The following is a 13,792-nucleotide window of genomic DNA, read 5'->3' as shown; positions in this document are numbered from 1 at the left end:
GTGAACTGATATTTTTCAAAACCAAAATTTTTCTAAGTGTTGTTTGATTTTGCAGGTACGTTCACAATGGATGATATGTTCTTGAATCCATTTAGCGACATGTACGCATTCACAGGAAGTTCAGGAAACAACGATTCGACATCGAACAATACGAACGAAAATCAACCAAAAGAGAAAAAGAAAGAAGCTTGGGAGTCCGAAAGTGCATTTGGAACATTTAACAAACCTCCTAAGTTGATGGCTATAGAAGATTACAGCAGGTGGGCAACAAAGTTTGAAGATTGGTTGATGGCATTCGCCTTTCCCAGTTGGAAGAGTATGAAAACTGGTTATGCTAATGGAAAGAAGAATGGCGAAGCATTGAGATCAGCTGAAGAAATTGATAATTTTGTGGCTGAACAAAAGTGTGTTGCTTTGCTGTTTCAATCGGTTCGGGAGGATATTATCTCTCTAATAGATTATACAAATGCTCAAGATTTATGGGATAAAGTCAAGAAAAAGTGTATAGGAAGTACTGAGATTATAAAAAATAAGAAGAAACTGCTTAAAAAAGAGTTTGACATGTTTAGTTGTCTTAAGAATGAATCGGTGTGCAAAATGATTGAACGGTTCGGTCATCTGAAGCTGGAACTGGCACGACATGATATTGAGTATTCTCTGGAAGAAATTGTGGATAAACTGTTTGATTCATTACCAGACGAGATGGATTGGAGATATTATGCGTTGATGTTGAAGAACACTATTGCTCCTCAAAATTTGAAACCAGATGTGGTGATTGAAAGACTTGAAAGCCATGAGCTAGAGTTAAAGAAAACATACAAAGTTAATCACTCATCCTATCAGCAGAATCTGGATCTGTATTATCCAAAAAGCTTGATCCCGAAAGCTACTTCTCCGAAAACTGCATTTTCTGCTGAGAATGTCTCTCCAGCAAGCAAAGAAGGTCAAAGCAGTTCAAGCAGCGGAAGCCACAGTGGTTATCACAGTGGATCTACTTCTTCTGCAAGTCGTTCTGATGCAAAGTTTTCCTGCAATATCGCAATAGATCTGAAGAACGCACAGAATTTTGATGAAGAGTCGGCCAAGCAACAAATGGTATTTCTGGCATCTGTGCTAGAATCTTATGAAGGGTTGGTGGCTGGAAAGATCGGGAATACAAATCTGACAAAAGAAGACTACGATTAGATAGACCCCGAAGAAATGGAGCTTATCGACATTCGTTGGGCAATGGCAAGTGCTGTTCGACGTGCGCAACGTTTCATGGAGATTACTGGGAGAAAAACGATTGGTGGTCCATCTACAAAGTTGGGGTTTGATAAATCGAAGGTGACGTGCTTTAAGTGTAAGCAGAAGGGTCATTTCAAGAGGGAATGCAGGAATGCATATGCTGATGAATCGGAGAATCCGTTTCGAGATGACTATTACAAGAAGGCAATCTACCATCAGAATAAATCCGAGCCGCCCAGATTGAAGCAGCAGGAAGAGAACAGAGACAAATCGAGGGCGTTAGCTGTGATTTATGATGATGAGGGTTACGATTGGAGCAAAGAGGTTTTGCCGGAAGATGATGCCGTTGGTTATGCTTTCATGGCAAGTCATGATGAACCGATTCCATGGAAGGATGATCGTACAGAGGAACAGAAGTACCAATACAGGAAGATGACTGCTGAAACAAAGATTATCAGACTTTCTGGTGTATACTTGGAAGCAAGAAGAGCAAATCGTTGGGATCCGGACAGAGAGTGCTATCTTGATCGGTATGGCAATGTGGCGATTGATGACAAAACGCTAGATATTGAAGCCATCATTCAGGAGTACAAAGAAGAGGATGAATACTGGCAGCATAAGTGGTGGGGAACACCAACTTCAAAGATGATTGAGGAGAAGAAAGAAAAAGAGAGAAAGGAAAAAGAAGAGAGAGAGAAGAAAGAAAACGCAGAGACTGAGAGATCGAAGATGGTTGATACGGGGTTGATCGATGTGACTCGGAAGTTGACAACTGAGAATTTAGAGAAAATGGCTGACAGAGTGCTAGCTGCGAAAGCACTTGAGGTAGATTCTAATTCTGTCTCTGAGTCAAAAGGGAAGGTCAGTCAAAGTGAGTCAACATCCAGGTCAGGTAATAAAGTCGATGGAAATGTTGACTGCAAAAATTGCACCAAACAATGCAATTTTTGTAGTACTGTCACGTATTTGAATGATGAGAAATTCAAGAATCTGAAATCAAAAGTTAAAACTTTAGAAGATCAGATTCTCGATCGTGACACAGAGTTAAAAGTTTCAACTGAACGGTTTAATGAATTAACAATTAAATGTGGCAAAATTACAACTGAAAATGAAAAGTTAATTCTGGAAAACCGTCAGATCTCTGAAAAATTTGAGAAACTTAAAAGTGTTGTGAAAGACAGTGATGATCGAAATGGCAAAACATTCAAAGAAAACGAACATCTAAGAGCTGTGTTGCAATTCAAAGAAAAATCAATTAATGAACAACTGGATGAGATTGCAAAACTCAAACTTAAGGTTAAAGAAATTGAGATTGAAAATGAAAGAATTCAGTTGAAATTAAACAGCTATAGCTCAGCTAGCTTTGTTTTGCAGCACATCGTTCCCAAACCTATAGGAAAAAACAAAGCTGGTGAGGATGTGTTTTCTGATGGAACGGGTGTAGGGTTTCACAAAGTTCCACCGCCAATTTTAGACAACTACACGAAAAAGCAGTCTAGTTTGGTGGAAATTGAGGAAGAAAGTGATGTTACACTTCCTGAGAACATTGATGTCACGTTCACGTCTTCCAATGAAGAGGGTGTCCAAAATGATGTGGTGAAAAGTGTGATAGACAAAGTGCTTAAGCCGGATTGTGACACTTCTGAGGAGGATGGGTGTTTTCTAGATAAATACATTCCGAAGCAAAAGTCCAAAAACAACTTATATGATGAATCTGATCTTGTCATGTACAAGATGTCGGGATCGGATAAGTTGTTTTCGGATTCTGAGTTTCCATTAGAGAATGTTAATCTGAACAAATTGACAAATGTTTTCAAACTGGTCGAAGTCGAGTTGTCAGCAGTGAACAATCTGAGTCGAAAGAAAGAGAGGGTTTACAACAAGAAAACTGTTTATCCACCACGTTTTTACAATAACAACAGAAACAATTGGTCGGGTGGTTATCAGGGGGGTAAATCATTTCATAAAAGAAATGTTGCAAACAAGAGGTTTGTCGAAAAGAAAAAGTTTGTGAATAGTTCAAGTTCACTTGCTGATGAAGAAAAAGAAATTTTTACAAAATCAAACAAAGAATTTTTTGAAAAGAGAGCTTCACAGGCTCAGTCTGAAGGCACGAGTAGGGTAGCTGATACTCGTACGTGTTTTAGATGTGAACAGGTTGGTCATATTGCACGAAAGTGTACATATGTGAAGCCTAAGACTGAAGCTGTGAAGGTTCAACAAAAGAAAGTTGATGTGAAGGGTAAAACACCGATGTATGTTGAGAAGAAAGTTGTTGGGAAGAAAAATGTTCAAATTGACAACTTGAAAGTAAAAACTGAACCCGTAAAGAAGTTGGTAAATCAAAATGATACATTTTATAAGAGGGTTGCAGTAGTTCAACAGGTGTGGAAACCTAAAATTGAACCTAAAGTTGAGAAGAAAGTTTCAACTTCTGAGGTGAAAAAGGCTGAAGAATCAATTACGGTTGATTATGATGCACAATTTCCACCTCTTAAGTCTAAGAATTTCAAAATTCAAATTGCCAAAGTCACAGTTACACCTAAGGCTGATGAGGCCTGGGTGGACACCATGTTTGACTAAACAATTTGAATTGCCGGAGCTTCCTGGATTGCGAAGCATGAATCGGCATCTTTCTTGAAGTTGTTTAAATGATGATCTGTTATGTGCAGGATCTTCCAAAACTTGTATCCAGGTGGATAATGGATAGTGGAGCGTCAAGGCATATGACAGGGAAGACCGCATTGCTGTATGATGTGAATGACATTAATGGTGGTTATGTGGGTTTTGCGGGTAATCAAGGAGGAAGGATCATAGGTGAAGGAACTTTATCAAATGGCATTATCACATTTGAAAGAGTTAACTACATCGCTGAGCTGGAGAACAACCTGCTAAGTATTTCCCAGATCTGTGACAGGATGTATACTACTCATTTCACCGACAAAGAATGTTTGATCTTGAAACTGGGATTTGTGATACCTGAAGAGTGGATCATCATGAGGGCACCAAGAGTCAACGATCTGTACGTGTTGGACATGAGCGTTGCTACTACAACCACGAGTCAGGCTCATTGTTTTGTGTGCAGAGCAACGGAAAAAGAGTCAAGGTTATGGCACAGAAAGATGGGGCATATTCACCTAAGGAAAATGAATCACTTAGTGCATAACGACTTAGTCACTGGAGTGAATATTAAAGGTTTTCATCTGGAAGGGGAGTGCATAAGTTGTGTTAGAGGCAAACAGAAGAAAAAGTCACACCCTTCAAAACAAGTCAATTCAGTTTCAAGACCTTTGGAAAGACTTCATATGGATTTATTTGGTCTAGTGAATGTCAAAAGTATAACAGGAGATTCCTATTGTCTGGTCGTGACTGATGACTACTCCAGATTTTCGTGGGTCATGTTTTTGAAAACGAAAGACGAAACCTTTGATAGTTTGATAGTATTGTTTAAGAAAATTGAGAATCTGTACCAGAGACCGATTTGTAGAATTCGAAGTGATAATGGTACTGAGTTCAAAAACAGTAAGATGGAGGAATACTGTGATGAAAGAGGTATACTGCATGAGTTTAGTGCTCCGTACACTCCTCAGCAAAATGGAGTTGCAGAACGCAAGAACCGGACGCTAATCGAGACAGCCAGAACGATGCTTGCAGATTCCAAGTTACCTATTAATTTCTGGGCTGAAGCTGTTTCTGCTGCATGCTATACTCTCAATAGAGTTCTTACTGTGAAGAAGTTCAACAAGACGTGTTTTGAGCTAATCAATAAACGCAAGCCGAATTTGAAGTATCTAGAACCGTTTGGGTCACCCTGTACGGTAATAGAGCCGAATGGCAAGTTTGGTTCAAAGAACTTTGAAGGAATATTTGTTGGATATTCAGGTCCTACACGGCGTGTCTTTGTTCCAAGTGAAAAGCGTATTATTGAAGCAGCAAATGTTGAATGTCAGGGTTATACTATGCCGCCTCAGAATCCTGGTGATTCATGGCGTTTTCATTATGACAAACTTTGGGAATCGTTTGACATGAGAGAAGAATCAGAGGAAGAGGAAGATTTCTTTGATGAGCTGGATATTTTACGAGAGTATGAATCGTCGCTCAGGTTTCCAGCAGAGTATTCTAGCAGACCTCGGGAGACTTCAAATGATGCTGAAGCAGGTCCTAGTAACGCTGGTGAACATGATGATGCAGTTGCTCCTGGTAATCAGTCGGAGGTAAATGATGATCAAGAAGCTGAAAACATGCCAGTTTTTGACCATGGTGATTCAGATCTTGAGGGGGAGCAGATCCAGTTGTCAAATCAAACAAACCAAGTTGGTGAACAAGATGCAGAGCAGAATGTTACTAATCTGGAGGGAAATGTAGAAGTTCCAAGCGAAGTGATGCCGCGAACTCTTTCTTATCATCCAGAGGAGTTGATAATAGGAGAATTGCAATCGGGCGTTTGGACGAGACGTCAAATTGACCAGGGCTTAACATGTTTTTATTCTACAGTAGCACCTTTACAAACTGAATTTTCATTAAGTTGTTTTATCTCGCAGGTCGAACCGCGAACTTACAAAGAGGCGCTTACTGAAGACTCTTGGGTCATCGCGATGCAAGAAGAATTAAGTCAGTTTGAGAAGTTAGGTGTGTGGAAGTTGGTTGATTTACCGGATGGTCAAAGAAAAATCAATACAAAATGGGTTTTCAAATGTAAGAGGGACGACAGAGGAGTGGTTGTAAGGAATAAAGCTCGACTCGTTGTTCAGGGCTTTAGTCAACAGGAGGGGATTGATTTTACCGAAGTCTATGCTCCTGTCGCACGACTAGAGGCTATCAGAATTTTCCTAGCATTTGCGTCTTGGAAGAATTTCAAAGTATTTCAGTTAGATGTTAAGTCCGCGTTTCTTTATGGGAAGGTTAAAGAGGAGGTTTATGTTGGTCAGCCGTCGGGCTTTACTGACCCAATCCACAAGAACAAAGTTTATCTGCTGAACAAAGCGTTGTATGGTCTACATCAGGCGCCGAGAGCCTGGTACGAGACTTTGTTTCAACACCTACTCGCTAACCAGTTCATACGTGGAAAAGTGGATGCCACTCTCTTCACTAAAGTCGTTGATGATCATCTTCTGATAGTACAGATTTATGTAGACGATATAATTTTTGGGTCAAAAAATGAGAAATTATGCAAAGATTTCGAACAGGTGATGAAGCAGAAATTTGAAATGTCTTCAATGGGGGAGATGAAATTCTTTCTGGGATTACAAGTTGAACAACTTCCTGAAGGGATTTTCATTCATCAAACGAAGTACGTGCATGATATTCTGGAGAAATTTGGAATGTCAAGTTCTACTCCAGCTGCTACCCCACTTGCGACTAATCATGGGATTCACCCAGATCTCACCGGAGACAGGGTTGATGAGACACTTTATCGGTCCATGATAGGTTCTTTGATGTACCTAACTGCTTCACGTCCTGACATCATGTACCCAACGTGCCTCGCAGCAAGATTTCAATCTAACCCGAGAGAATCGCACATGATTATTGTGAAGAGGATTTTACGTTACTTGAAAGGCACACCCACATTGGGGTTGTGGTATCCTCGCAAAGGCGATTTTACACTAGAAGGGTTTTCCGATTCAGATTTCGGATGCTGCAAAATTAACGCGAAATCAACAACTGCAGGATGCCAGTTTTTTGGTCCGAGATTGGTTACTTGGCAGTGTAAGAAACAAACATCTGTGGCGCTATCTACATGTGAAGCAGAGTATGTTTCTGCTAGCAGTTGCTGCTCTCAGATCCTATGGATACAGCAACAGATGCGCGACTACGGTTTGCAGTTTCTCAACACACCTCTGTTTGTTGATAATGAGGCCGCAATTAATATAACTAAAAATCCAGTACATCACGCTAAAACTAAACATATCGAGATTCGTCATCACTTTATTCGCGATTGCTTCGAGAAAAAGTTGATACGAATTGAGAAAATCCACACTGACGAACAAAAAGCTGATTTGCATACCAAAGCTTTTGATAAAAATAGGTTTCAATATTTGTTAAAACTTAATGGTATGAAATTGCTTTCGGTGTCGGATGGAGTTGTGAGCGTTGATGAGAGTACTACTGCGGATGAAGATGAGAAACAATCTGCGATGGTTTGTCGATTTTTTACGTGTTTTGGTATTTAGGGGGAGATAGATAGTTGTACATATTTTATTTTCAGAAAAATACAAAAACAGTAAAAAATGCTAAAATACAAAAACATGATAAAATTGAAAAAGAGCTTGTGTATATAGGGAAAATGATAGTACATCAGCTAGACAATTACAGTATGCTAAAGATTTGGAAAGATAAAATGAGTTAAACAGTCTCACTAATGATGTGTCGATAGGTTTTTGTACATTTAGTAAATTTATTCGGGATATAAACCTAAAATTTCAAATTTGTGAAATTCGTGGGGAACACTACTTGGATATATAGGTAACCCCTGAAATCTCGTTTGAAAGGTCTCGTATTCTGATATACTAGGTGGTTATACTCTATGATGTCTGGGGTATTATTCCGGGACTTCTGCTGAACGGTGGTTCTGACCTAGTCCTTGGCTAATACTTTCACCAAAATGCTTGAAATATAGCATAAAGCCCTCAGCTGATTAGACAATAAAATTGATAATCAGTTGTTGTAGCTGAAAAGATTCTCTAAAGGGAACACACTGCAAAGTCGAAGCTGATATCTCTCTGCTGAACGGAAGTTCTGACCTGAGATCCCTCAGTTCTCGCATATCCTAATTTATGTACAGACATCATTGTAGTATTTTTGCCTGTAAGACTGAATATTGGGATTCTGGATACGGGAGTATATTCAAGAGGTGGGACACATGGATTGATCTAAGTTCTTAAAACACTTAAACAGTATCCTGAATAAATTGAAGTTTGTATGAGAATTTAAGATGGATCAGTATATCGACAATCGAGGTGAATTGTTTAAATCTGAGTATGTAATATAGCTTAACGGTACTTGTAATCTGTCTGAAAAGCTGATATGATTCCCTGACACGCTCGCCAAAAACAAACCTGTAAATAGTTTATTTTCTGCAATTTAAGTTTTCTGTTATTTCATTTCTTAGTTTAGATCATCTTAAAATCCAAAAAGATTTTATTTCTGCTTTATTTTAGACAAACCAGAGTGGAAAGTTGATTGTCGGATTCTGGAAAGATGAAGCAGATGCAGGAGATTCTGAGCTGAAGAATGAGGAGAGCTTACATTGGTGAAAAATGTTTGTTTTTCAAAGTCACAAACAAGTTCATTAAGTTGATACTTGGTATTTTCAGAAAGAAAATTGGAAAATAGTTTTACTAAATCGGTTTGATTCGTCAAAGATCAACCAGGGTCATTAATTTGAACTTGGTAGATTAATCAAGTATTCAGGGTCATTAACTTGAACTTGAAAACTTGAGTGGATTTCTATAACTGATTGAATTTGTGTTTATTGTTTTAAAAGATAGATTGTAATGTTATTGGTTGAGTAACAGGTTTGGACGATATTTTCCAACGGAGGCAAATTGCAAAAGCTTGAACCGGATATCTCAAGATTCCAGCATAATGAGAGGGGGAGTCAGTGAGAGGGGGAGTCTGGATCAACTACTATTGGAAGATGAAGTTAGAACAAGGTGTTGCTGAAACCTGTGAAGAATGCTTATGAGAAGAAGACAGAGTTGGTAAAAAGACAAAGACTAAAGACTATGGATCTGAAGATGCTAAAAGACTACGTCAACATCCAAGGGGGAGTCTGTTGATGCACGGAATGTCTGTTGACTGCGTCTACAAAAAGTCTGAAGTCAAGATTGGTCATTAGGGGGTCAAAGTGTAAATTTTAGGCTAAGTATAATTAGGATCGCTTATTAGTCAAAAATGTAATGTGGACCGCTTATTTGTCATTCTCTGGATCGCTTATAGGAACAAGTGATCTGGATCGCTTATTTGGCATGTCACATAAGCGACCCAGAAACACTATATATAGGTATGAGCGGTTCATTTGATGTAACGATGTATGTGTGTGCTACGGTGCTGAAACTCTGCTGAAATTTTATCAGAAAGCAATATAAACACAAGGAATTGAAAGGATTAGCTGTTGTTACTTTACTTACGTTGATTCCGCCTTCGTATGTAAAGATGAACTACTTCGACTGACTTTTCGGGTCATAGAACGGTCCAACAAAATCTGTTCAAAGCTGCTATCCTGCCTGTTAGCCTTTGCACATCCTTAGCATTGGCAGGAGATTTGATGTTCACCAAGGCTTTGATTTGTTCCGGGCTAGCTTCAATGCCTCTCTTGGTCACCATATATCCTAAGAATTTACCTGCTTTAACACCAAAGTGACATTTTGAAGGATTAAGCTTCATGTTATATCTGTCAAGGATATCAAATGCTTCCTCCAAGTCTCTTAGGTGATCCTCCGCTTTTATGGACTTTACCACCATATCATCTATGTAAACCTCCATAGTTCGTCCAATTTGATCCTTGAACATCATATTCACCAGCCTTTGATATGTTGCATCTGCATTCCTCAATCCAAATGGCATAGCAATATAACAATATATACCGGTTGGAGTCATAAAAGCCGTATCCTCTTGATCAGATGGTTCCATCTGAATTTGCTGGAATCCAGAGGAAGCATCCATAAAAGTTAACAGTTCATGACCCGCCGTTGCATCCACCATGGAGTCAATGTGGGGTAATGGGAAAGGATCCTTGGGACATGCCTTATTCAAATCAGTGAAATCGACACATACCCTCCACTTTCCATTTTTCTTTTGAACAACAACCACATTGGCCAGCCATCTTGGATACTTCACCTCTCTAATCATACCTGCTCGGAGCAATTTCTCTACCTCTTACTGGATAATGGCATTTCTCTCTGGTGCAAACTTCCTCCTTTTTTGATGGATTGGTTTGAATGACCTGTCAATGCCAAGTTTATGAGTGATAATATCCTTAGATATACCTGTCATATTCTTTTGAGGAAGGATACAAGGTCTTCTTTCATTTTGCCAAGGATCCCTGACCCGATATAGATTTTGGATTCAGGATCATCAGGATCCATGAGGATTTCTACCACATCCTGCTCTCTTGCCTCCAATACATCCCTTGGAGGATACTTTGATTGCTATTGCTCCCTTGATTTCGAGGCTAGTTTCATTGATGAAGTATAGCAATCCTTAGCCTCCTGCTGATCACTATCGATCTTGACTATTCCCCAAGGGCTAGGGAGCTTCACACATTGATGGTAGGTAGATGGGACTGTCTTCATATCGTGTATCCAGGGCCTGCCAAGGATAACATTACAACAAGATAAACAGTCAATAACACAAAATTTTTGATAATTATGTAATCCTTCAACATAAATTGGGAGTTTGAAGTCCCCCAGGGTGTTCTTAGTTTCGCCACTAAATCCCACAAGCACGGAGGATCTTGGTATGATATCTGATTCAGGGTACCCATTTTCTTCAGAACATCTAGCTGGATAATGTTCACTGAGCTTCCTCCGTCAATAAGGATCCTGCGGACAAAATGGTTAGAAATAAAAAGAGTAATAACTAAACCATCGTGATGAGGATCCTGGATGTCAACACGATCATCCTCATCAAAGGTTATGACTTTTCCTTCAGAGACACTTGATGTTCGAACAGGTCTTTCTCCATAATCCATTTTAGCTTCCTTTGCATGCCTTTTAGCTGTTGAGAAGGATGTACCACAGATGTCTGATCCTCCAGAAATAAAGTTTATCACTTGTGCATCTGCCGGAGGGGCTGGAGCTTTCTCAGGGATCCTTTCAAGATCCTGGGTCCTTGAATTTTTTCTACCCAGCAATTCTTTTAAATGCCCCTTGCTCAATAGATATCCAATTTCCTTTCTCAATGCGATGCATTCCTCTGTTAAATGCCCAAAATCCTCATGGTATGCACACCACTTTGATTTGTCTTTGGTTGCGGCCGGTCTGTCATTTTTTCTAGGCCATCTGGCTTTATCTCCTAGATTCTGCATTGCAAGGATTAGTTCATTGTTATCAACGGAAAAACAATATTCAGAAATTGGAGGATAATCCTCATCATCATCTTCTTGATCGACAGCATGCACGTTCTGGTTGTCAGATCTGTTATAGGATTTGAATTTGTTGTTCTTGAACGAGGATCCTTGCTTTTCTGATTTTGAGGATCCTGCTAATCTCTCCTGGATCCTCTTGTCATCCTCTAGCCGGATGAACCTGAGTGCCCGGGTTCTTACCTCATCTAGGTTCCTGCATGGTGTCATAACAAGATCATCATAGAACAATGAATCCCTAAGCAATCCCATTTTGAAGGCCTCGACAGCCGTGGCTATATCCAAGTTGGGAATGTCTAAGGATTCTTTAATTAATTTTGTTATATAATCCCTTAATGATTCATTATGACCTTGGGTTATCCTATATAGATCACTAGTTAATCGTTCAAATTTTCTACTACAAGAAAACTGATTATTGAATAAATTAACTAGATTAGCAAATGAGGTAATAGAGTAAGGGGGAAGACTTAGCAGCCATTTGAGAGCTGATCTAGTAAGAGTGGATCCAAATCCCTTGCATAGGCATGCTTCCTTTAACCTTTCTGGAATTGGATTGATCTCCATCCTCTCCCTGTATTGTGCTATGTGTTCCTCAGGATCTGTCGAACCATCATACAGCTTCATAGTTGGAACATGGAACCTTTTGGGTATCTCAGCATCACAAATTGGTGGTGCAAAATGAAATATCTTATGGCTTCCATCTGCAATCTCCGGGATAGGTTTGACCACTCCTGGAACACTTGATATCATATCCTTCAGTTTTTGCAACTCTCTGGCCATAGCATGGTTGATACCTGTATCCTGCATGAATCCATGGTTAGTGGTAAGAGAATTATTAAAAGTGTTACCTCCCATTGGGTTCAAGTTAGGCACAGCGGATGTGAATCCATATTGCTGGGACTCTGGGATGATGGAGGGACCCGTTGAAGCAATGGTCTGCATCGGAATAAAATCTCCCTGATTGACATCTGAACTTCCTGTTTGCAAACTCCTCAAGGATCCTGGCATCTGGAAGGGTCCCTGAAACTGAGACGATCCTGGAACAAAGGAGGATCCTTGAACCTGGGATGATCCTGGAACAAAGGAGGATGCTTGAACCTGGGATGATCCTGGAACAAAGGAGGATCCTTGAACCTGGGATGATCCTGGAACAAAGAAGGATCCTTGAACCTGGGATGATCATGGAACGAAGGAGGATCCTTGAACCTGGGATGATCCTGGAACGAAGGAGGATCCTTGAACCTGGGATGATCCTGGAACGAAGGAGGATCCTTGAATCTGCTGTGCTCCTGAGTAGGCTCCTGAATTCATGAAGGATCCCATATGCTGAGGATAGGATCCTGCTGGCTGGAAATATGAACCTAATGCCTGAGTCGTTACTATTGATCCGTAGTGCACTCCTTTTGGTCCACCCACATACTGAACATCTGGAATCACCGAAGGCTGAGAAGTAATCACCGGAGTATCAAAATTCAAAGATCTGGGCACCAGTGGGGAATGATCCTCTGCCGCTTTTTTTTGTTTCTTGAGATCTCCGATTTCTTTGAGGATCCTATCATTGGTCTTGTCCTGTTGCTGTATATGATCCCTCATCTGCAAAATCAAGGTAAACATGTCACTAGTAGTGGGAGTAGAAGAAGCAGAAGAAGTTGGAGGTTTAGAGAATATGGGAGTTGGTTTCTTCTCAGCATTTTTCTGAGATCCAGCAGGTGGTGGAGGCAAAGGTGGAATGCCCTGAGACGAATTGACCGCAGACATTGCAGTGGAGGTATTCTTCACTAATGAAGCCATGTATTCATATGCAATGAACCGGAATGATCACCAACAGAAAACTTTCTTATGAATGAAGCACCAATTGCCCCACGGTGGGCGCCAAACTGTTTTGGTCAAAAATCTAATGAGGATAATGCAACCAAACTCTTAGTTATGGGGAATGATGCTTGAAATGATGAACAATGATAAGGATCACTAAAATGTAAATTGCACAAGTGACACAAAGATTTATACGAGGAAAAAGCCCTTGATCAATGAATGATCTCCGGCATAAAAAACCTCGGGTGATGGAAACTACCGATCACCAAGTTCAAATTAACCAACCAATGTTTACAACTTCGGATAGTAACGAGCTAGGTACACGGATCACTATGGTGTAATATGCAAGAATGTGTGAAAAATGTGAAGTGTTTTGCCGAATGCTCAATAATGCAGTTGTACGAGTGTGTGTAGCTGAAATTAGCCAAGTGTTCTAACTACTAGCTCGTTACCCCTTTTAAAAATAGAAGTTAACTAGCCTAACAAACTATCCGCAATTCGTGCCAAGCTCCCACGTTCTCCACAACGTCCATTTCCGGTTAAACGTGTGTGAAATAAGCGCGGAATATTCCTTAGTAACGTTGCCAAGACTAGGTCCAACTCGTAACTCCTGCAAAACAATACGAAATTCAAAGAGAACAATCGTTAGTATAAGGATCCTTAGGATGA

This window comes from Helianthus annuus, chromosome 16 (assembly GCF_002127325.2).
Source record: "Helianthus annuus cultivar XRQ/B chromosome 16, HanXRQr2.0-SUNRISE, whole genome shotgun sequence".
In the NCBI taxonomy this organism is placed as follows: domain Eukaryota; kingdom Viridiplantae; phylum Streptophyta; class Magnoliopsida; order Asterales; family Asteraceae; genus Helianthus; species Helianthus annuus.
This window is presented reverse-complemented; position numbering follows the sequence as displayed.